At 35.5% G+C, this 23,145-nt stretch overlaps 1 long non-coding RNA gene across 1 annotated transcript; it reads left to right on the top strand.

Moving 5' to 3' along the window:
• Positions 1 to 2,430: 2,430 nt before the first annotated feature.
• Positions 2,431 to 15,411, top strand: LOC115424591 (uncharacterized). Its single transcript, XR_003936105.1, has 2 exons — positions 2,431 to 2,484; positions 15,339 to 15,411. It is a non-coding gene; the product is annotated as an uncharacterized LOC115424591 (long non-coding RNA).
• The last annotated feature ends 7,734 nt before the right edge of the window (positions 15,412 to 23,145 follow it).

Here is a 23,145-nt window from a genome sequence, read left to right on the forward strand (position 1 = left end):
TGATTTTGTCTTATTTTAACTGTGATGAGATATTTGGACTAGAAATGACAAAATTACACTGGGTAAAATTAAGATTTTAGCGGTGAAAAATCTTGTTTCTGAAGTTGTTTCCTATGAGAAATTATTTTTTTTCCCATCTTCTAATCACAATACTCAGTGCACCAAAGTGCTAAAAGCTGCATAATCCCATTGCTTGTTTGTCTTTGAACAGGTCGCGTTGCTCTGAAGTGTTCCTAACCTTATCTGAAAAGAGTCTGGGGCGTCTCTTATTATGCAGGGCACAGTTCCTCTAGCTGTTATTACCATCCTTTTCTCAAGCTAACATGCCTTAGAGTGTGTGAGGATCTGTTGAGTGCTTCGAGGCAACATTTTTTTTTTTTTTTGCTTCATTCAAGATTTTTTGCTTAATTTAAGACATTTTTTTTTTGCTTCATTCAAATTTTTTTTTTTTGCTTCATTCAAATTTTTTGTTTTGCTTCGTTCAAGATTTTTTACTTAATTCAAGATTATGTTTTGCGGAATTCCTGAATTTTTGCCTTAATTTAGGATTTTTTTGCTTAATTCAAGGATTTTTTTTTTTTTTTTTTTTGCTTAATTCAAGATTTTTTCACTTAATTCAAGATGTTTTTATTGCTTCATTCAAAATTTTTTGCTCAATTCAAGATTATTTTTTGCAGAATTCCTGAGTTTTTTCCTTAATTTAGGATTATTTTGCTTAATTCGAGGATTTTTTTTGTTTGTTTGTTTGTTTAATTCAAGATTTTTTCACTTAATTCAAGATGTTTTTGCTTAATTCAAGCAAAAAAAAAAAAAATCTGCCAACAGAACAAGTGAAAATTATCTTGGTAAGATTTCTTGAAATAAGATTTTCAAGATCTATTGTCTAAAAATAAGTTCTTATATCTGACTTACAAGTTACTCTTAAGGTGATTTTGTCTTATTTTAACTGTGATGAGATATTTGGACTAGAAATGACAAAATTACACTGGGTAAAATTAAGATTTTAGCGGTGAAAAATCTTGTTTCTGAAGTTGTTTCCTATGAGAAATTATTTTTTTCCCATCTTCTAATCACAATACTCAGTGCACCAAAGTGCTAAAAGCTGCATAATCCCATTGCTTGTTTGTCTTTGAACAGGTCGCGTTGCTCTGAAGTGTTCCTAACCTTATCTGAAAAGAGTCTGGGGCGTCTCTTATTATGCAGGGCACAGTTCCTCTAGCTGTTATTACCATCCTTTTCTCAAGCTAACATGCCTTAGAGTGTGTGAGGATCTGTCGAGCGCTTCTCGGCTACTTCACAGGGCTTTACCTTTCCTCCCCAAACAGACCTCTTTCTCATCCTTTGCATTTGGTATTCAGACCCTTTCAATGTTGCTGGCTGCACATTTGCATTGGTGAGATATTCCCTGCTCTGTCTGCCTGCACTTTCACTTGTGAAGGACCTCTTCCGCGACGCAGAGCCGGTGCTTTAGGTTAGTGCGGGAACTATGCGCGAGTCTTTGTCGGGGGTCCTCTCGACAGACCTGTTCATCGGAAGTAGGATCTCCACCTCATGGGGTATCTATGTTTGCAAATGACTGACTGTGGTTGTGCATAAAGGTAGAGATGCTCTAGTCGTTCCCAGGGCGCGGTGGACCTCTTAGGATGCCATAAATTAGGCGACACGGGAGCCCCTGGGGAAGCGGAGGTGGCGTGTACTTGTTTTTCAGCAGGTTTCTACCGAGGCTCCTGCTGGGTTTAGTACTGCCGGCTGCTCAGGGGCACAAGAGGATTCCTGATAGAGCATGGGCGGGGGGGGGGGGGGGGGGGGGGGACCTTTCTCCTGCCACAAGCTGTTCACAGCAGGCCATTTTAAGAGATATTAAAACCCCCTAATCGAAATACCAAGTAAATAGATGAGAGGTTTTCTTTTTCTTCACCTTTTCACAATCTCTGCATCCCTCCTCTGAGCCCCTGAAGCTTATTCCAATTTGCGATACAGCGGTCCCTCGTTTATCGCAGGGGTTACGTTCTAAAAATAACCTGCAATAGGCAAAATCCGCAAAGTAGTCAGCTTTATTTTTTTTTTTTTACAATTACTCTATTCCGTAATGGCGCCCTACAGCCGCGTAACTTCTACCTTCCTTCAGCGTGTCCAGAAAGTCCAACTTTTTGCGCGATGGTTAGCATCTTCCTCTGCCTTTGTCGGTGCAGAACATTTCGTCGACATTGTGGGTTTTGTCGGGGAGAAAACTTGCAAACACAGCACTTCAGAGTCACACTGCTAGCGATCGAACGTTTATGTACATTTGGCGAGCTGAACGAATTCTGTACTGTACAGGAGACACGGCACGGAGGAGATTGATTGACAATGGTCTACACCACAGGTGACAAACATGCGGCCCAAGGGCCAAATCTGGCCCGCCAAAGGGTCCAGTCCGGCCCTTAGGAGGAATTTGTGAAATGCAGAAAATACGCTGAAGATATTTACAATCCTTTTAGTTTAGTTTCCACATTCAGAACCATTCAATCTCCAGTGGGCAGGACCAGTACAATACTATCATAATAACATATAAATAATGACAACTCCAAATGTTTCTCTTTGTAAATGTAAATATTTTCACATATTTACACTAAAACAAAGTATAATTTTGCAAAAAAAAATGTGAATAACCTGAACAAACATGAACAACCTGAAATGTCTTAAGAGAAGTAAGTACAATTTTAACAATATTCTGCCTGTTATTAAATGTTTTTTTGTTTTTTTTTTAACTTTTTTTTTTTTTAACTTTTTTTTATTGTATACATCAGCAGCAAAGCAGTTTATCAAAACATTTAAGAAGCAATGTGTAGTTCTCCACTATGTGGACATTTAGCTGCCATGCAATTTTTTTTTCGTAATACATACAAAAGTGTAAAAAAAAAAAAACAGAAACAAAAAAAACCCCAAAACAAATAAACAAAAAAATATAAATGGGTGCTTACGGTTTCAGTATTTCTCACATATATATATATATATATATATATATATATATAAAAAAAACAAAAAAAAACAATCACAGCATTAAAATACTTGTGGGTTCTTCAAACATCACACATATTCACGCAGAAAAACACAAAACGAAGAAATGTTACTAAATGTTTTGTGCATTTGTAGATCCACTGTGATCTGTAAGTTTACATGTGTAAACGATAAACTGAGGCAGAATATTTTTAAAATTACACTTATTTTTTCAGTTTGTTCATGTTATTCACATCTTATGAAAGGATAGTTTGTAGATGTAAACATTTTCATAATGTAAATTTACTTTTTTCACTCTAAAACATAGAGAAAAGTTTGGAGTTGACATTATTTATATATTATTATGTTATTATTTTACTGGTTCGGCGCACTTCAGATCAAATTTGGCTGAATCTGGCCCCTGAACTAAAATGAGTTTGACAGCCCTGGTCTACACTGTAAGCCCGGATAAGTAGAGTTTACTCCAAAAATTTGAGGCAAGTGATTGGACTTAAATGATTTGAGTAATGATCGACTAATCAATTGGTTTAAGTAGGTTCGACTTTAATGCAAAAGTATTGAACTTAAACTATTAAGTAGAAAACACTAAAAGACAAGTTATTTGTACTTTAAATCTGTTGTCAAATCAACCCCACTATCCAACCGTTCAACTCAGCATTTTAGGTTACACTGACTCATTTTCTCAAATGCAGCTGGATTAATTTCTCATTGATTAAACAATTTTTTTTAAGTTACTCACACTCAAAATCCTATTCCTGACCTAAGTAGCTATGAAATTGTACAACTTAATATATTGTAGCATGAATGGAAGTTTGTTCACTGTTACATGTCAGAGCAGGAAGTGCATTTAAGTTGACAAGACATCAAGATTTCCACTGTACATTAACAGTTTTACATGAACAGTAAAGTCATAGTTCTTCCTCTGGCTCTGACTCATGGTGCAGCTCTACAAAAATACAAAAACAAACACAAAAAGGCCAATAAACACTGACACACACACACATTAAATCCAAATTAACACTAACACCACAACCCCGCTGAACCCCTGCACAGAAAAATAACACATTTTCAACAACATGCCCAATACCCACAATGCATTGCGAAGATAAAAAGGTTTGGTCATGACTAAAACTTAGTGATTTAATTCCATTCAGCTTAAACTTTTGAGTTTAAGTTTGAGCTAACTTCCATTCATGCTAAGCTGAATGGAATTAAATCACTAAGTTTTAGTCATGACCACATCTTTTTATCTTCGCATTGCATTGTGGGTATTGAACATGTTGTAGAAAATGTGTTATTTTTCTGTGCAGGGGTTGTGGTGTTAGTGTTAATTTGGATTTAATGTGTGTGTGTCAGTGTTTATTGGCCTTTTTGTGTTTGTTTTTGTATTTTTGTAGAGCTGCACCATGAGTCAGAGCCAGAGGAAGAACTATGGCTTTTCTGTTCATCTACAACTGATATTGTACATTGCAAATCTTAATGTCTTGTCAAATTAAAAGCACTTCCTGATATGGCAAATGACACTGAGCTAACTTCCATTCATGTTTTAATATATTAAGTTGAACAATTTCATAACTATTTAGATCAGGAATAGGATTTTGAGTTTGATCAATTTAAAAAAAGTTGTTTAATTAATGATAAATTAGTTTGGCTGCATTTGAGAAAATGAGTCAGTGTAACCTAAAATGCTGAGTTGAACGGTTGGATAGTGGGGTTGATTTGACAACAGATTTAAAGTACAAATAACTTGTCTTTTAGTGTTTTCTACTTAATAGTTTAAGTTCAATACTTTTAGCATTAAAGTTGAACCTACTTAAACCGACTGATTAGCCGATCATTACTCAAATCATTTAAGTCCAATCCCTTGCCTCATATTTTTGGAGTAAACTCTACGTATCCGGGTTTACAGTGTAGAGGGCTGCAAACCTCATGTATCAAATATGACACATTTGGCTTTATAGGGTTAATTTATTGATCATATAAATGTTCATGATTGTTCATATTAACCCTTTCATGCATACTGGTCACTCCAGTGGACAGTTACTCAAAGCTCTTCTCTTGAATATTCATGGATTTTGTTGTTTTAGTTCCATATCAGCCGACACAGTGGACACTTATGCATCATCCCATACACTGTAATTCATACCATTAGTGTAACTTTGCTGTTCTAGATAAACCTGATCTGCACTAACATGTTTGAGTGTTGAAGGGGTGGAATTAAATAAGTTAGACTTCCTCCCACTCCTTTTCGAATGTGCAAATGAAGTCATGTATATGTATAAGTTTCGTTTTTTTGTTTTCTAATTCCATGACCTCTTACTACCTGTTTTTTTTTTTTTTTCTAAAGACTAAGTAAGATTACTTTGTCTTGTTGCATATTCGAAATAAACTAAACTAAACTAAAAAAAAAAATTTAAAAAATCCTTGTTTTTGTTACTAAACTGCAATTAACTGTTATTTTTTTTAACAAAAAAAAATTTTTTTTTGCACATTATCTTCATGAAGTGAGTAATGACTAGTATTAGAGTTTGTTAAAATGTGAGAAAACAGCAGATTAGCAGCATTAAAAACGTTTTTATTTCATAGTTTTCACACGACATATCAGTAAACCCATGTTTCTTTGCTTCAAAAATTAAACATATGGTGTCAAGCTAATATTTTGGAACTCAATGAAAAATAAATTCATAAGACAATTTTCAGTCACATTGTTTTTTTCACGCCTAAAAGGGAATAAAAAACACTCAGGAAATAAATCTTGATTAAGGTTCTCATAATTCATGCATGAAAGGGTTAAAGTTGATGGTTATTATATAAAAGATGCATCGATCCACCCTCGTGTGCAGTTGCGACTGTTCTATGTGCGTCCTGTGTACATGTGTTAAAGTTGTGTGCCATCGCTTGTGCTTATGTTCCTGTCTATTGAGCTTTAATCTAGATAGCAACATTGACATTCTGCCAAACGGCAGCTGCTATAATTTTCTGGACGTACGTTATTATGCGGCTTGACAGCTGTCAGCCATTTCCAAATCTTTAAATCTTATGATAATCCACCGTGCTTACAAAAAGGCATTTGTTTTAAAACACTCTGAATCCTTGTGTGATTAAAACTCCCTGGTCTAATGCGGGCACCGGATCATAATTCATCTACATCACTGACACACTAACACACACCACTGCAAACACATTCACAGAAAAATAGAAAAATCAATGTGTACAAGATTACACAACTCCATCAAGTGAAATATAATACAGTTTTAATAGAATCAAAGGCATCTTCTAGTTCCAACACGAGCTGATTACAAAGCTGATCATCTGCACACACTCCATCACAAATAATAGAAAGCTCGATCTGTTTTTGCATGTGAAGAACTTCAAAATGTAACATAGTTAAGTAGTTAAACGGATGCCGTATATTTATCCGATCCGAAATTACTCATTTCGCTTTGCATTTTGATTGAATGATGTGCTGCATTTAGGGCACAGTGAAGCGAAAATAGGAGGAACTTCTCTACTCCTGTGCCATAATTACACTCGGTGCATATTTATGACATATGTATCTCCCTGTTTGGCGAAATGTAGTTAATTAAACATGTTTACTGCTCCAGAGAGCTAACAGATGTCTGCTGAAATTTGGACTAAATGCTTGTTTTCTTCACAATGTGACTCATGCCCAGAAAGACCAGCTAGTGGCTTGCACAGCCTCAGGTGAAACATGATGGCAGCCTGACTTCCAAATCAGACTCGTCGTGTGTCTTCAGCGCCTGCCTCCCATGTCTGGCTGCTTGGCTTCTCTCACTTTGACTGCCAAATGCTGTCTACACATGTTTATTCATGTTGCCACAGGATACTTTATTCACCAAAATGGAACATATCAAAGCTAAATTGAAAAAAGAGGGGAAATCTGTTCTCTGACTGCATATTTGAAATCGATGAATAAAACATGTTTTTTTTTTTTTTTTTTTTTAATCGTTTGGAATATTTTTAATGGTCATGTCTTGGGAAAAGAATTGTTTCAAATCCGTTTCGGGGTGATGAATGATTGTGATCTAATTTATTGTCGAAGAACAATAGGGCTCGCTGCACTGTCAGTGTTTTTTAGCTTCAGGAGGCCTTTAATTGGTTCAGTCGAGCAGCAAAACTGTGTTTATAGTTCATAATGGAAATGTAATCAAATTAACGCATACCACAGGGTTTTGGCATTCACCCCTTGCCCAGTAATTGCCATTAGCCCACAGGAATATGGTAATGGCTATTTGCATGGGGCAGACTCTCCCACCATGTGCCTGTCATACTGCCATATTAGTGTGGCAAGCTCAAATGATTACTTACCATGCAGGAGTTTGCTTGTGATGTGCAAGTGCTAAGTGCTTATTACTAGAAAACGAGTTTTGGTTGGAAATAACATTGGCCGAAGCGTCACAGAGGAACTCAAGTATTGGATTGTTTGCTCCTAAGAGTACAAGGTGTGTTGTAACATGAAAAATCATGTCCTGCAGACAGACTTTCATTAACCATGGCCAGTATTTCTTCTTTGTTGTGTCATTTATTTCAGCTGTTTGTTTATTTCGAGCATTTACAGAATACATGCAAATTCAAAATTCAAAAAAAAAAAAAAAAAAAAAAAAAATCTATACTCGAAAAGGAGTGGGGAGAAGAAAAACTTATTTAATCCCACCCCCATTCTCATCATCAAATAACTGAACATAATAACATTTTAAATATTCACTCCTGTCCTTTGACTTCAAGCCAGAACAATGAACAAAATAGGCCTAAACCAAATTACAAAGAACTCATCTGACAGCATTTACATTGCATAAGCCAAATGTATGTAAAAAAAAAAAAAAAAAAAAAGAAACAAAGTAGATTCCTGGGGGTGTCACGACAGGTAACAGTTAACCATCAACTTACATGATAATAATTACATACCAACAATGGTAAAAACCAAAAACTGCAAGACCGTAAGTGGTAAAGAACAGCAATAACTACGTACCAACAATGGTAAGAAAAAAAAAAAAAATACAATACCACTAATGGTAAAGGGCAGCACATACCAGCAACAGTTAGAACAATAGCAGATGGTAATGGACAACACAGACCAACTAGATGAGGAACACAAGCACACTTTAACATTTAGGACAGAATTTGATGTAACATCAGTTTTAAGACCCTCCATCTTTATACTGGGAACAGATCATATTTTTGTATAATAGTTTAAATCGGTGGATATTTTGGCATTGCTTGTGTTGGATGTCCAGACTGTTCCATAGTTGTAAAAAAACAAAAAAAAAACATTTTGTGAAAGTATAGTATTCAAATGAGATTTTTCAACAGTAGCAGCATTTGGTCCTTCTTTTGGGGCTAATTTTAATCGCGTAGCTGAGAGTGGTTTTGTTTCAAATGATTACTTACCATGCAGGAGTTAGCTTGTGATGTGCAAGTGCTAAACGCTTATAACGAGAATACGAGTTTTGGTTGGAAATAACATTGCACTGTAAAAAAAAAAAAAATCTGTAATTTAACAGAATTTTACCGTTTATTTTACAGATTTTTCCTGTATTTTTAAGGTACAGGAAAATATCAATGAAATTACAAAAATAGACTGTGATTTTATGTCAAATGTAAAATACCATGAAAAAACTGTAACTGTGAATAACCATAAAATTTCCATTTTTTAAAAGATTTGTTGTTTTTTTCCACAGAAAAATACAGTTAAAATACATTTGCAAATGCATCATAGTTTCACAAATATGTATTTTCTATTTATGAGATTAAACTGTTAATTTAAAGTTTAATACTGTAAAAAAGTAATAAAACAAGATAAAATTACTGACAATTAACTGTAAAGAAGTATTTGTTCTGTAAGTTTAACAAGACTTGTTTGTTAATTGACAAATATCTTGTGTAATTACGGGAGGTTTCACAACAAAAATGTTGAATAAATGTATTTTTGTGAATGTATAACATGTATAACCACTGATAAACTGTCCAAATACAGTTTTTATCAGTGGATTGTACAACTGAGTCTCATTGAAAATTATTTATATATATGTATGTATATTTATAGGTAATTTGATTGTTTTAATACATGTAAATATTCTTTATTAAACATTAAAAAGTAAAAAAAAAAAACATGCAAAATCTCATGTAAAGTTAGGGCAAAAAACTGTATTTTAATTATGGAAAATTACCGTATTTTTATGAGATGGTTATTTTCCATTATTTAACAGTATTTTTTCGGCACCCCTGCTGCCGGGATAATATTGTTCTTTTGCGGGTTTTTTTTTTTTTTTTTTTACAGTGTGGCCAAAGCATCATGGAGTAACTCAAGAATTGGATTGTTTGCTCCTAAGAGTACAAGGTGTGTTGCAACATGAAAAATCATGTCCTGCAGACAGACTTTCATTAACCACGGCCAGTATTTCTTCTTTGGTGTTCAAAAAAAAAAAAAAAAGAAATAACATTTTGCAAAAGTATAGTATTCAAATGAGATTTTTCAACAGTAGCAGCATTTGGTCCTTCTTTTGGGGCTAATTTTAATGGCGTAGCTGAGAGTGGTTTTGTTTCCGTGTCTTCTTGTTTACTGATGAGACTGAGGGGAGAAACGCTGCAGGGGGAAACCGACAAATTCTTCATATATTAATTCTCCTGGCTAAAAGTCTAATCAATCTGACACAGGACTGGAAGGCACCTCTTCAACTACAGAGAACAAAAAAAAAAAAAAAAAAAAAAAGGCGATGTCTAGAAGACTAGCCCCTGAGCTGGGGACCAAAATTGAAAGAGGAAATAACCTTGGATCGGGAGGAGGATGAAAAAAAAGTGGCGGTACTCATTTAATTTGTGTAATATCTTTTTGACAAGGGACCAAAGATGTTGTGTATACGCATTATCAAAGCATCATTCTAAGGAGCCATTTGAAAAAAAAAACACTCAAAATGGTGTCATTACTTTCATCTAGGGAAAAGAAGCATTGTAGTGAGGCAGTATTCTTGGACTATACATCTGTCTTCAAGCCCCCAAGCTGTTCCATGTAAACATTTAAACAACACAAAGGCAACTCAAGAATAACTGGTGGTGAGAAACAATGCTTTTTACAGCATAATGTGAGCACTGAATCTCTGCTCTCATTCAGCTTCGCCTCTCCTGGGGCCTGGTGAGTGTATTCTTGTGTTGTGAATAAAATGGCAAAAGAGGCAAAGAAATAGAGAAATGGAAAGGGAACCCGTGTTTAGAGGTAGGTAGGCCTTGCAGGTTCGTGTTTTTGCGACTAAAAACAACTTTTGGTAACAATTGCTTTCCGTGCATGAGTTCACGTCCTGACATTCCTCTCCATTTGTTCGCTGACCTTACATCAAACCTGTCAAAATTTCTCGTCCTATCCCCGGAGGCGTGTACGTAGAATGCAATGACGTGGGTAGCAACAGAATTATTCCTGTCATATTCAGTTACCGGCGCTCACATGTCCAACAAAAAGCCCCGTACCTGAAGGACCCTTACGCAAAGAAAATATATTTCTCTATATATTGACTGTCAATATATTACTGACTGAAAAATATATTACTGTATAATATATATTTATATTTAAAATATACAGAATAATATATTGTCAATATATTTTGTATATTACAATATATTGAAAAATACATAAGGAATTGCCGCTTTCCATATATTGAAACATATATGACAATATATTTACTTATATATGTAAATATATGTCATTATATATTTAGTAATACACTTCATAATGTATGTATGCATATATATTCACAGTAGAGATTGAAATCCAGTAGGATTCGTAATCCTACTAGGACAGATAGGAATTTTAGTTTGTCCTAGGACAAACTAAAATTCCTATCTGTCCTAGGGGCCATTTACACGGCGTAGGATTCAGTCGACTCCGGGAAGATTTCATCGCAGATTAGCCTTCTGTTAACATGGAAACGGTGCCTAGAGTGCCTGAATCCGGAAACTTTTGATACCAGGGTCCAGGGTGGAATGTTATCGATACGCTCTGCATTTCAGCTCCGTGTTAACGCGAATCGGACCGTTCCGGGGTAAAATATGACGTCACCCGCATGCGCGTGCAGCCAACAACCGCCAGTTAACCCACTCCAGGCCAGTTGGTGGCGGTAATGCGCCTCCAAGCTGGTTTGCCAGCCTCTATGACACAAAGTTGCAGAAAAAGAAGAAACAACCACAACAACAATGGCCGGTTTCAGAACAACATACGTGCTGCTAACTGTGCTCAGCTCGTCTGTCCAGACAAAGAAGTCCTGCGTCTTTGTACGACCACTCGCCATTGTTGTTTGTAAATAGTGTTGTCCGCCTCCTCCTCTTCTTCTTCTTCTTCTCTTCATTTAAAGGCTGTCTAAACCGGAAATCGTTTGTGCGCAGGCGCGTGTTTTACCGCCACTGTTTCACTACAGCTCTACATCGCCAGCTACTGGTCTGGCATGGCCACTACAGCGTATTCAGCCGTCCTCGCGGACTCATGTTAATGCAGATCGTTATCATAGCGGCTTCGTCTTAACGCGGAATAATTTTATAACGCAAAGGAGAAATCTTTGCGAAGTGTTGCCGTGTAAACGTACCCCTAGTAGGATTACAAATCCTACTAGGACAGATTGAAATTTTAGTTTGTCCTAGGACAAACTAAAATTCCTATCTGTCCTAGGGTTAGGGTTAGGGTTAGGGTTAGGGGGGGTTGGGGGGGGGGGTTAGGGGGTTAGGGTTAATCTTCAGATCCTAATTTCTTGTAGGACAAACTAAAATTCCTATCTGTCCTACTAGGATTACGAATCCTACTGGATTTCAATCTCTACTGTGATATATACATGCATATATTGTCTAGTGTATTACAAAATATATGTAATTATATATTTAGTAATACACTTCAAAAAATATGCATGTATATATATGTACATCTTTTTTATCCTATGTAGCCAAAATGACAGACTCTTTTTTTCAGTTAACACTTTTTTCATGTATATCACGATGCATATTTTCATGAAATATGTTATTGTGCATACCAAGTAATGTAAGTGTTGATAAATATCTGCTTTATGTAAACTTGTGTCAATGGAAAGAAATTGAGTTTCAATAAAACTATATATAAAAATATAGGGCAGTTTTTGTCTTCATTGCAATATACGTTTTATATGTATCAATATATGATTAAAGCATATATTGCAGTATATTGGAAAATATATGTACTACTTTCCCATATATGGAAATGTATTTTTTAATATAATGCATTATATTTTTCAATATATTGCCATATATTTTTGTTTCATAAGGGGAAACGGGGTGAATACGCTTGTTTTTATTCGACGTTCCGGTGTGATAGTTTCGCCGGCTGCGTGTTCGTACAGTTGAATCTGCCAACTCTTACCTTGGATTTTTGAAGGGATGTTTTTGTATAATGCACAGAAGTTCGGGTTAAAGGTCAGCAGGTTAGCAACGCTAGGTGTGCAGGGATACTATTTCAGTCTATATCTTTACTTCCTGTCCACGGGCAGGGTGGCGTCTGAATAGAAGAAGCCTTTCCATCTGCAGGGCTAAGTTTGCAGCTCTGTTCAGGCGGTGCTTGGCAGAAAGCCTACCGGTCCCACTAGGGGGCCTGGCGGAATGCCTCTAGCTGCATCTCAATGCCTTGTGCTCAGTATTGATTAGGACCAAAGCTGACTCTCATTCCCAATCGTCCTGTTCTCGGCCACATGGGATCCCATATCATGTTTGATATCGCTTTTGTTTTCCCAACACCTGCCTTCTTCCTTGTCCCCAAGATAAGCGGAGGATCAGACCCCCACCGCTATCGGTTTTTTGACAAGAAGCCCAATTTTAAACAAATGGCTCGTGACAAAGATACCAGGGGATCTCAGTGTGATTTTTTTTTTTTTTTTTTTTTTTTTAACCCGTAAAGACCCAGCGCTACACTGTAACAAATTACTGTAAAAAAACAGTAAATTTTGTACAGTTTCATGCTGTTATTTGTAAATACAGTATAATGCTGTAAATCAGGGGTGTGAAACATGCGGAAGATTACAGAAAAAAAAAAAATAAACACGATTATTTTAGCAATAATTGAAATCACGATTATTAAAAACGATGATTTGGTAACCTTAAAGTTGTTTATTTTTTTCTTGCAAAACAATGTAAAATATACTCTTTAAACATAAATAAACTTTTAACCACTAAAACAAAGTATGTTCACTTTTGTACGAAACAAAAAAATCTTTGAATGCAAATAAGTGTACTGTAAATTCAAGTATGTTTCCTTTTGTAAACAAATAGTGCACTGGAATTAAACTGCTATAGACTTGCCATAGAACTGGAGCAATTAAAAAAAAAAAAAAAAAAAGCTCACGTAAAGTGCAAATTATAAATTCAAGTATGTTCAATGTAGTATGAAACAGTAAATTCAGTGGCGTGCCGTGAGGTTTCAGTTCAGGCCTTCTGTTCACATCAGCCATCTAGAATACGTACGTTAGGGTTATACGGGTTAGGTTAGGTTAATACGGGAGTTGCAGCGTAAAGAGATTCGGAAACTGAAGATTGCATTGCGGACGAAGTTGTTTTTATGTGTTTTAGTTTTTCATAAGATTATGATAAAGGTGGCGGTGGTTCAACTTTAGATGGTTAAAAAGGTTTGTTGTGTTAGCGGTCGGTGCGGACACAACTACGAAACACTTTTTGCACGTGATGTGTTTTTGCTCTTCGTCTTCTTCATCAAATCCAAAGTGATTCCATACAATTGAATTTGACTTGCCTTTTTTGTTTACCAAGCACTTCTGCTGTGATTCTCCTGCCATTTTTCCAGACCGCTAGGTACAACTTTCCTCTTTGGGTGGACCTGCCGGCTAGCTGGCAGCAGTAGCTTAGAGGGGGGCGGGGCAGAGCAGCTCATGGTAGCTTGCGTGCGCGTGAATTAAAACGACTCAAAATTAACAATCGTTTTTTCTCGATTACATAATTTTTGTAATTGTTGCGTGTAATAATCGAAATCGTAATTGAATTTCGATTAATTGCACAGCCCTAGCGGAAGAATAATGTTAAAATTTCACTTTCAAAATTTCAGGTTTTTCACATTTTATTGTTAAAGGATAGTTTGTAAATGTTAATATTTTCATCATTTTAATGTAAGTTTTTATACTAAAACTAAGAGAAAAATTCGGAGTTCATTATTTATAGGCGTAATGTAATATTATGTTTTTCACATTAAACTAAGAACATTTGGAGTTATTATTTATAGCAGGGGTGTCAAACATGCGGCCCGGGGGCCAAATCCGGCCCACCAAAGGGTCCAGTCTGGCCCTTGGGATTACGCTAAAATATTAATTATTTTAGTTCAGGGGCCACATATAATGCAGACTAATAGATTTACAAACTATCCAAACAAATGATGTGAATAACCTGAAAAAAACTGAAATTTCTTGAGAAAAATAAGTGCAATTTTAACAATATTACACCTCAACTTATCATTTATACATGCATATTATGGATTGGATCTACAAAGGCACAAAATGTTTAATAACGGGAAGAAGAATATTAAAATTTCACTTTCAAAATTTTAGGTTTTTCACATTTCATTGTTAAAGGATAGTTTGTAAATGTTAATATTTTCATCATTTTAATGTAAGATTTTATACTAAAACTAAGAGAAAAATTTGGAGTTCATTATTTATAGGCGTAATGTAATATGTTTTTTACATTAAACTAAGAACATTTGGAGTTATTATTTATAGCAGGGGTGTCAAACATGCGGTCCGGGGGCCAAATCCGGCCCACCAAAGGGTCCAGTCTGGCCCTTGGGATTACGCTAAAATATTAATTATTTTAGTTCAGGGGCCACATATAATGCAGACTAATAGATTTACAAACTATCCAAACAAAATGATGTGAATAACCTGAAAAAAACTGAAATTTCTTGAGAAAAATAAGTGCAATTTTAACAATATTACACCTCAACTTATCATTTATACATGCATATTATGGATTGGATCTACAAAGGCACAAAATGTTTAATAACGGGAAGAAGAATATTAAAATTTCACTTTCAAAATTTTAGGTTTTTCACATTTCATTGTTAAAGGATAGTTTGTAAATGTTAATATTTTCATCATTTTAATGTAAGATTTTATACTAAAACTAAGAGAAAAATTTGGAGTTCATTATTTATAGGCGTAATGTAATATTATGTTTTTCACATTAAACTAAGAACATTTGGAGTTATTATTTATAGCAGGGGTGTCAAACATGCGGCCCGGGGGCCAAATCCGGCCCACCAAAGGGTCCAGTCTGGCCCTTGGGATTACGCTAAAATATTAATTATTTTAGTTCAGGGGCCACATACAGACTAATTCAATTTCAAGTGGGTCAAATCAGTAAAATGCTACAATAATATCCAATAAATACTCACAGCTCCATATTTTTCACCTTGTAAATGTAAATTATTTCATGTATTTACACCAAACCACAGTTTTATTTTGCAAAAAGTGTGTATAACCTGAACAAATATGAACTTGAAATTGTATTAAGAGAAGTGCAGTTTTAGCAATATTTTGTCTATTACTAAATGTTTAATGTATTTGTAGATCTGTGATCTGTCAGTTCTAATGTACGTGTGTAAATAATAAACTGAAGCATAATATTATCAAAACTGCACTTATTTTTTTCAGTTTGTTCATGTTAGTCACATTGTTTTAAAGGACATTTTGTAGATGTTCCTGGGGCCTGGTGAGTGTATTCTTGTGTTGTGAATAAAATGGCAAAAGAGGCAAAGAAATAGAGAAATGGAAAGGGAACCCGTGTTTAGAGGTAGGTAGGTCTTGCAGGTTTGTGTTTTTTACGACTAAAAACAACTTTTGGTAACAATCGCTTTCCGTGCATGAGTTCACGTCCTGACATTCCGCTCCATTTGTACGCTGACCTTACATCAAACCTGTCAAAATTTCCTAACAACATTCAAACAAGTAACAAAATTGTGCAGGAGAGGTTAGAAGCCAAAAAAGAAGGCTTATATGAATACTTCCCCCAAAATGAATACACAACAAAAGAATTTAAAAATACAATATAACTGAAATAATAAACTGAAGTAAAAACAATAAAAATGGAAACCACAAATAGAATATATCAAAAGCAAAATGTCCAAAGCTGTTGCGATTCTTTATAAAACTCGAAACTTGTTAAGCAAAAAATGTTTGCATATGTTGTATTGTTCACTTGTAATGCCATATGTGTCGTACTGTGTGGAAATATGGGGCAATGTGTATAAAACTAATTTAGACCCAATAATTAAACTCCAAAAAAAAGCTATTAGAGTCATAAACAAAGCTGGTTATCTCCAATCAAGTAATCTACTTTTTGTAGAATCTGGTTTACTAAAATTTCTTGACATTGTATATTTAAAAACAATAGAATTTATGTTTCGCGTTAAAAGTAAACACCTTCCTTTTTGTATTCAGAAAATGTTTAAGTTAAGAGAAGGACATTATAATTTAAGAGGGATGTTTGTGTTTGAAAAATGTCAAGTAAGAACAAACGTTAAATATCACAGTGTTTCAGTTATTGGTGTCAAGCTATGGAACGAATTGAAGGATGAAGTGAAACTGTGTAGCTCACTGTTGAGTTTCAAAAAGAATTTAATTGGTCAAATTATGAAGGGTTATGAAAGTAATATGATTACAAAATAACTTATTACACTGAATGTAGTATAATTTAAGTTTAAGTATTTATCTGCTGCAACTTAAGGTGTGGACATGGACTAAGGATGTGAATAGGAGAAGCAGAAATAAGCCTCCAGGTTCAGCTTCTTCCTTTTTCACTTACAAAATGTGTTAATTTTATGTTTGTTTGTTTTTTTTTTAATATGTAGGTGTTTTGTTTGTTGTTTTTTTTTTTTTTTTAATATGTATGTGTTTTGTATTTTGTATTTAACTGAAATAAACATTCATTCATTCATTCACTCACATTACAAATCATCAAATACAAATCAAGTAATATACAGTCTTACATTTTATCATGAATTAAAGTCCTTTTCAGATGCTTTTTAAACAACGATAAAGTAGATATATACTTTGTTTTTATTTGTTTTTTTCAACAAACAGACAATACAACACACAAAACACACAAACCCGGGGTCACTGGTTGAACACAAAAATATGTAAATCACCGACAGCAGTAATTGAGCATTGTTACCTCCGCCAAGGAGGTTATGTTTTTGCCAGGGTTTGTTTGTTTGTTTGTTTGTCTGTCCGTTAGTGTGCAACATAACTCAAAAAGTTATGGACAGATTTGGATGAAATTTTCAGGGTTTGTTGGAAATGGGATAAGGAAGAAATGAATAAATTTTGGTGGTGATCGGGGGTGGGGGGGCCCACGGGGGGGGGGGCCACTGATCAGCCTTGGCGGAGGTCTGCGCTCTCCGAGTGCTTCTAGTTTTGTTTATAGTCCAGCCATTTTCTCCAGCGCTTCATGAAGATGTGTTCCTTGAGTCGCAGTCGTTAAGTCAGTCTTTCCATGGAGTAGATTTCCTCTATTATAGCTAGCCACTCATCCTCACGAGGTGCGCCCGTTTTGAGCCAGTTCCTTGTAATGGCCTTTTTGGAAGCGATTATAAGAATTTTAAAGAGGTATTTGTCTTCTTTCTCTAATACATTTCCAGGTAGCAGTCCCAGCAAAAGGAATTTAGGGTCCTTAGGAACTGTGAAGGTCATAATACCCTCAATTATTTCAAAAAGCCTTTCCCAGAAAGATTTCAATTTTATACAAGTCCAGAAAATGTGACAGTGATTAGCAATTGCGTGCCCACACTGTCTCCACAAAGTTATATTCTTAAGTGCATTCTAATTACCTCCGCCAAGGAGGTTATGTTTTTGCCAGGGTTTGTTTGTTTGTTTGTTTGTTTGTTTGTTTGTTTGTTTGTTTGTTTGTTTGTTTGTTTGTTTGTTTGTTTGTCTGTCTGTTTGTCTGTCCGTTAGTGTGCAACATAACTCAAAAAGTTATGGACAGATTTGGATGAAATTTTCAGGGTTTGTTGGAAATGGGATAAGGAAGAATTGATTAAATTTTGGTGGTGATCGGGGGTGGGGGGGCCCACAGGGGGGGCGCAGACCAGAAAATTTCATCAAAATCTGTCCATAACTTTTTGAGTTATGTTGCACACTAACGGACAGACAAACAAACAAACAAACAAACAAACCCTGGCAAAAACATAACCTCCTTGGCGTGGGGGGGCCCACGGGGTGGGGGTGGGGGGGGCACTGATCAGCCTTGGCGGAGGTCTGCGCTCTCCGAGTGCTTTTCTAGTTATTTTTTTTTAATTATATGTGACATCCGGGCTTATAGTGTAACCCAGGTCTTATTAAACAGTGAAAGCTTATCTTTTAATGCATATCTTATTTATTCTAGTTGAAGTGCGTTGGTTAACTCCTCAAGCCACCTCTTCAAGGTAGAGACAGTTGTATTTTTCTAGATCAGAAGGATCAGTTTCGTTTCCATTATTAAAGCTATACCGTATGATGTGGCATTTTTACACTTTTCTTTTGTCATCTTAAAATGCTCCTAATAAGCACGTGTCAAACTAAAATGTAAAAGAAATCCACCAGGTATTGAAACTCAAAATGTTTAATTCTCATATATTTCTGATAAAAGTCTGACCAATCATTTTAGTCGGTCCGAATGAAATAATTGGCCGAACCTGGCTGAGCGTCCTGTCAATCATCCATTACGCCCGTCCAGTATCCGATCCATTATCGCTGTCTCCGCATCCGATATGTGTCCCTCTGAATCTGACGCTTCACTCGCGCTGCTTCTCCTGTCGCTGACCACAGTCTACTGTCTAATGATGTATATGGACAGAACTCAAATGCACACGTTGAAGGGAAAAAAACAGATTTATTAACATCAACAACTAAGGGGAACAAACAGGAGTCTGATGAATGAAGGATGGAGATAAAAGCCCGGAAGTCTGGTGTACTGGACTGAACAGGTCTGCACAAAGCTCAGTTTTTATGACCGTGGGACTCATACAGGTACATGTACATAGTGTCACACAGTGTAGGATTATGTAGGACAGGGCTCTCAAACTCATTTTCTTTCAGGGGCGACTTTCAGCCCAATTTGATCTCCAGTGGGCCGGGCCAGTAAAATGATAACATAATAACCTATAAATAATGACAACTCCAAATTGTTGTCTTTGTTTTAGTGCAAAAAACCCCCCATTAAATTATGAAAATATTTACTTTTATGAAGTATCCAAACAAAAAAGATGTGAAAAACCTGAAAAGACTGAAATTTCTTAAGAAAAATAAGTGCAATTTTAACAATATTATGCCTCAACTTATCATTTCTACATGTGCATTATGGGTCGGATCTACAAAGACACTAAACACTTAGTAAAAGGCAGAAAATAGTTAAAACTGTGCTTAATTTTCTTTAGACATTTCAGGTTGTTCATACTTGTTCAGGTTATTCACATTTTATTGTTATAGGGTAGTTTGTAAATGTAAATATTTTCATAATTTAATGTTATTTTTTTGCACTAAAACAAAGAAAAAAATTTGAAGTTGTCAGTATTTATAGGCATAATGAAAGATAATTTTTTTCCCATCAAACCGAGAAGAAAATATGGAGTCGTTATATTCTGTAGGTTATTATCTTATTATTTTACTGGAGATCATATTGGTCTGTTTGTGGAACCTTAACTAACATAAATTCAACAGCCTTGACTGTGAAATTTTTGCACATTTTTACAATTCATCCCATGAGCCGCATTGGAACCTTTGGCGGGCTGCATTTGGCCCCTGGGCCGCATGTTTGAGACCCCTGATGTAGGATGATAAATGTATGGACTATGAAACCTCAAATGTCCACGGAAAATTCGCGGAGGCCACGCATCCACAGTGCGCGCGCCCGTCGCACCTCATCTCCGTGGTGCAGTGAAGACACTGACCCAGTACCGCACAGACCACACCCTTAAATACAGGGTCTACTGATGAAACGGGGACCGCGGGCCTGCGGCAGGTGGATGATGTATCTGATTACTGAGGAAGGGGTCCGCGGACACACTGAAACGGACCGGACCTCCGCCTCTGTTTCCTCCGCGTACATCAGGTGAGAGGAGGAGAGAGGAGGAGGAGCCTCAGAGCTCAGGCAGAGGGAAGTGGGCGGGGCTTTGGAGGGAGGCGGGTTGTTCATGTTCAAACTTTTACTAAGTGCTGTGAGAAATGCCACATCGGTAGGTATAGCTTTAACCAGCAGGAGAGGAAGTAAGTGAAAATCAGGTGTTTTCCTATATTTTATTTACTAATCATGTAGATGTTCATAAAAGTTTAGATTAAAGTTGAGGGTTATTATGTCATAAAACTCAGTCAAATGTGACTTTATCTGCAAATATATCATTAACTGAACATAAACCAAGTGTCTCCATCCACTGTCATATATCAAACTGGTGATAAATGACAAAAGTTTCAAATTTACTGCTGAATCAATATTGTAGAAGATCACGGTGTTTCCACGGTAACTACGGAGCCTCTGAACATCCAAATGGGTCATATCTGATGACACATTGCATTTTTAAAAGTGATTTATTACAATTTGTTATAATATTATCCTGTGTATTTTGCATTTTTCAGTGTAAATCATGCACTTTACTATATTTAATTCACTGATAATGCAGATATTCACGAAAACTCGTAGTAAATTGACCCCAACATTTTTAAATCCCTTTTAAAAACTCTTTTATTTAAGATTGCTTTTAATGTTTAATCTTAATGTTTAATATTTAGCTGTTTTATATTCGTATACCTGCCTTTTGCACCTGTTTTTAATCTGTTTTTAATGTTTGTTTCTGTTTTTATCTGCTGCATGTGAAGTGTCTTTGAGTTATATGAAAAGCACTATACAAATAAAATGTATTATTATTATTATTATTATTATTATTATTATTATTATTATTATTAATAATAATAAATTCAATGGTTATTATGTCAGAAACAGAGAAAACTGACAAAAAAGTAACTTTTTTTACTAAAAATATCAATAATTGAATGTAAAAATAAGTTTGTCCATCCACTGTCATTGATCCAACTCCAAATGGGTCATATCTGATGACACATTGCATTTTTTTAAAGTGATTTATTACAATTTGTTATAATATTATCCTGTGTATTTTGCATTTTTCAGTGTAAATCATGCACTTTACTATATTTAATTCACTGATAATGCAGATATTCACGAAAACTCGTAGTAAATTGACCCCAACATTTTTAAATCCCTTTTAAAAACTCATTTATTTAAGATTGCTTTTAATGTTTAATCTTAATGTTTAATATTTAGCTGTTTTATATTCGTATACCTGCCTTTTGCACCTGTTTTTAATCTGTTTTTAATGTTTGTTTCTGTTTTTATCTGCTGCATGTGAAGTGTCTTTGAGTTATATGAAAAGCACTATACAAATAAAATGTATTATTATTATTATTATTATTATTATTATTATTATTATTATTATTATTATTATTAATAATAATAATAATACATTCAATGGTTATTATGTCAGAAACAGAGAAAACTGACAAAAAAGTAACTTTTTTTTAACTAAAAATATCAATAATTGAATGTAAAAATAAGTTTGTCCATCCACTGTCATTGATCCAACTCCAAATGGGTCATATCTGATGACCATGAAAAGACGACAAATTGCATTTTACACCATTTATTTACATGTATTGTTAGGATTAGTGCAGGGGTGTCAAACTCCTTTTAGTTCAGGGGCCAGATTCAGCTAAATTTGATCTGAAGTGCGCTGAACCAGTAAAATAATAACATAATAATATATAAATAATGTCAACTCCAAACTTTTCTCTATGTTTTAGAGCGGAAAAAAAGTTAATTTACATTATGAAAAGGTTTACATATACAAACTATCCTTTCAAAAGATGTGAATAACACGAACAAACTGAAAAAATACATATAATTTTAACAATATTCTGCCTCAGTTTATCATTTACACATGTACATTATAACTTACAGATCACAGTGGATCTACAAACACACAAAACATTGAGTAACAGGCAGAATATTGTTAAAATTGTACTTACTTCTCTTAAGACATTTCAGGTTAGTCACATTTTTTTGCAAAATTATACTTTGTTTTAGTGTAAATACATGAAAATATTTACATTTGCAAAGAGAAACATTTGGAGTTGTCATTATTTATATGTTATTATGATAGTATTTTACTGGTCTGACCCACTTGAGATTGAATTGTTCTGAATGTGGAACCTGAACTAAAAGGATTGTTAATATCTTAGTTTAATTTTTCCATTTCACATATTCATCCTGAGGGCCGGACTGGACCCTTTGGCGGGCCGGATTTGGCACCCGGGCCGCATGTTTGACACCTGTGGAGTAGTGGATCAAAAGTCGTTAAACATTTTAGATCGGTAGATGGTTTTTGTCATCAGTGGCTGTTTTAGGTCTTTATGGATTAAATGAAGAACCTCCAAAAGTATCATCTGAGCTCAGACTGAAGAAATTCAGTCCTACAGTCTCATCCAGGAGGGCTTTTGTGTTTGGTGATAATGAATCCTTGTTGGTATGCATGGCGGAGGGGAGCTGGTTGTCATTTCGGCGTGGCAGCTCACTGTGCTTGGCTCAGTCATCAGCACAGTGTCGGTTCAGAAGTGTGACGCGATGCAAGTTGACAGTGGTACTGCAGGCTTTTGCTCTATGGCTCATGTCACATCTGGATTCCCTTTTCTTGGCCCCTCAGCTCAGAACTTCAGGTGTCAGACTTAAAGCATATGGGGGTGGGGGTGGTGGTGCAACCTGAGGTGAAAACCCCCAAAATTCTGGGAGACTGCTTTCCATTCCTAAGGCTAGATATATGCCGCGACTTTGCAGGAAGCAAACTTAACCCCGGAGCTACGCAACTTCAGAACACATTCAGTAATGTCATATTTAACAATAGTTTTCTCCGTCAGTTCCGTCCTGCGTCATTAAAATTTGACGTTCGTATCAATAATGTACTGGATCTGAGGGAGAAACGGCTCCAAAAATCCAGGGTGCATGACAGATTGAGTGTTTAGGTGATGTTATTGTACAGAACACACACACAAAAAAAAATCATTAAAAAAGTTATTCATACCT

Source organism: Sphaeramia orbicularis, chromosome 8, assembly GCF_902148855.1.
Source record: "Sphaeramia orbicularis chromosome 8, fSphaOr1.1, whole genome shotgun sequence".
NCBI classification, from domain to species: Eukaryota; Metazoa; Chordata; class Actinopteri; order Kurtiformes; family Apogonidae; genus Sphaeramia; species Sphaeramia orbicularis.